This window comes from Physeter macrocephalus, chromosome 7, assembly GCF_002837175.3.
Source record: "Physeter macrocephalus isolate SW-GA chromosome 7, ASM283717v5, whole genome shotgun sequence".
NCBI lineage: Eukaryota > Metazoa > Chordata > Mammalia > Artiodactyla > Physeteridae > Physeter > Physeter macrocephalus.
This window is the reverse complement of record NC_041220.1, coordinates 3,143,754-3,146,024: the sequence shown is the minus strand read 5'-3', so window position 1 is coordinate 3,146,024 and position 2,271 is coordinate 3,143,754. Positions and strand designations below refer to the sequence as shown.

Below are 2,271 nucleotides of genomic sequence, written 5' to 3'. Positions count from 1 at the left end.
TTCCCCAAGTCCATCCTCTGGACCATCCCACAGGGTTCTTGTGGCTGACGCTTCACTAAGTACTAAACCCCCCCCCCCCCGACTTTACATAAATTCTCTTCGGGGAAGATAACTTGGAGCAAATGATGAATTCAAGCTTCCAGCATAAGCCTCACAGCAGCCCCCGATGCGTGGCTCCTGTTACTGTACTCACCTGAGATGTGGCCCATCTGCCATCCTCATGCTGCGAGAATCAGAACCATGCACTGGAAGCAGCCTTTGGAAAAACACAACTTTGCCAATGGTATTGGGGGGCTGGGGGAAAATTTTAAACACGTAAACCAACCCACAATATCACAATGCTTTCTCATCAAGATAGATAGTTGAAAACGGGGATATTTTACATTCACGTTGTTGAGTTTGGATTTATTCTTATAAACCTAAGTTTAGAGATTAATTTCTAAAAGTTCCTAAAACTTTCTAGAAGTGCAATTTATGGTATTTAATAATATGTATCATTCTTGTATACGTTACCCAAAATGCTCTTAGAAATATTTCTGGAAATCAATTGGGCAAATTTCTAAACTGTTTTTCTACATTTCCCCAAATTTCTTCTTTGAAGTCACAAAATGTCTCTCAAGTTCTATCTTCTATTACATTTGTTTTCCCTTCATTTGGTTGACCTCTTCTTCTCCACATAAATAACAGCTACTTAAGTGTTGTGAAATTTATGTGTGTGTGAGACAGTTTCAACATCGTGATCCATTTCTATTTCATTTCTTTGCTTGCAAATATCTTCACTGCCCCCCTTGCTTCCAAAACATGGACATAATCTGTGATATGTCCTTCCCCTCACCCACTCACTCACGCTGGGCGTGGGAGCAGTGATTCTCAAGATTTTGATGTGCATATGTGTCATCTGGGAATCGTATTAAGGTGCAGATCCTGGTTCAGTCGGTCTGGGACAGGGCTTGAGATGCTGCACATCCGTCAAGCTCGCGGGTGAGGCAGCTGCGGTTGATCCAGGGATGCTGAGTAGCAAAGGCGCTGGAGGATTTGCCCCGAGCTGCATTTTGAGCCAGAACAGGGGGGCCTGGATGGAGCAAAAGAGAGCGGGAAACCAGGACGAAGGATTGACGGGGCGCAGGCAGCGATCAGCTAGCGCCTTTAGGTAAGGGCATGTGCTCTAACATGGCTGGACGACCAGCAGCCTGCGGAGGTGGGTGTCCGGTGGTGAGGCCAGAGGAGGGGGCTCAGGTGCTGAGGAGCTTGGGTTTTCCTGGGCCAACTTTTAAACAAAAGTGACAGGATTAAACTTTCATTTTGGGAAGGTTAGTTAGACATCAGCCTGGAGGAAGATTGGTGAGAAGTGTTGCTACAAAAGGGAGGTGAGTTTGGAGGGCATTTTGGTAACTCGGGTGAGAATGAGGGACTGGAAGAAGGTAAAGAGCAAGGAGAGAAGGTGATGCACTTGGCACCCAAAGAGTGCAAGTTCAGCAGCTCTGGGTCCTGACTGGATGTGGGGAAAGACCTCAGTAACCATGGGGGGAGCCAGTGGAGTCTGACGGACCTGACCTTGTGAGGTGAGGCTTGGAGGCAGGGGCCCAGGAGAAAGGTCGGTAGACTTGAGTGCTTGAAGGTGAGAGAAAGGGATGGTGACTGCTGGCCTGAGGTCCCCAAGAATACAGAGGGCGAGGCGCGGCAGTGGGAATGAATCTCCTCTCTCCCAGCGTGAACGAGCTGGTACCTCCTCCTGTGTTGTCTCAGAGGCTGTCCTACTTTAGGCTCTTCCTGCTCTCCGGCACCCCCTTTGCATCCCATGTTCAGAGACCATGCGACTTATCTAAGGGGAAACTCTGAAGTCTGTGCTCTTCACTATGTTAACGATCTTTGCTTCAGAGTCAACCTCCAATAACCCGGTGTGACAAGATTCTGACTCCCAGCTGCTCTGCTGGGTCCTCATGGACGTCACTGGACCGATATCTTAAGTACCTATGTGAGTCAGGGTTCTCCAGGGAAACAGAACCGACAGGATGGATGGATGGATGGAGAGACAGACAGATAGATAGATGAATGGATAAAGGGACAGATGGGGCTTCCCTGGTGGCGCGGTGGTTGCGCGTCCGCCTGCCGATGCAGGGGAACCGGGTTCGCGCCCCGGTCCGGGAGGATCCCACGTGCCGCGGAGCGGCTGGGCCCGTGAGCCGTGGCCGCTGAGCCTGCGCGTCCGGAGCCTGTGCCCCGCAACGGGAGAGGCCACGGCAGTGAGAGGCCCGCGTACCACCAAAAAAA

At 50.3% G+C, this 2,271-nt stretch overlaps 2 protein-coding genes across 16 annotated transcripts in view; one reads left to right on the top strand and one right to left on the bottom strand.

The window, feature by feature from the left end:
- LOC102982825 (folliculin-interacting protein 2) overlaps positions 1-2,271 on the bottom strand; it is a 215,546-nt gene that overhangs the window by 68,489 nt on the left and 144,786 nt on the right. For 2 of the 15 annotated variants that reach the window (XR_008617730.1, XR_008617735.1), the window contains 2 exons: positions 848-1,072; positions 194-294 (listed from right to left, as the gene is read on the bottom strand). The exons of 11 other annotated variants lie outside the window; for them this stretch is intronic. The gene's annotated coding sequence lies outside the window, so the exon portion shown is untranslated. Of the gene's footprint in view, positions 1-193; positions 295-847; positions 1,073-2,271 lie in introns of those variants that run through there. 2 more of the 15 variants (XR_003680425.2, XR_008617731.1) reach the window with 2 other exon arrangements.
- The window catches only part of SPMIP2 (sperm microtubule inner protein 2), a 168,912-nt gene that overhangs the window by 157,463 nt on the left and 9,178 nt on the right, over positions 1-2,271 (top strand). The gene's annotated exons all lie outside the window — the stretch shown is intronic.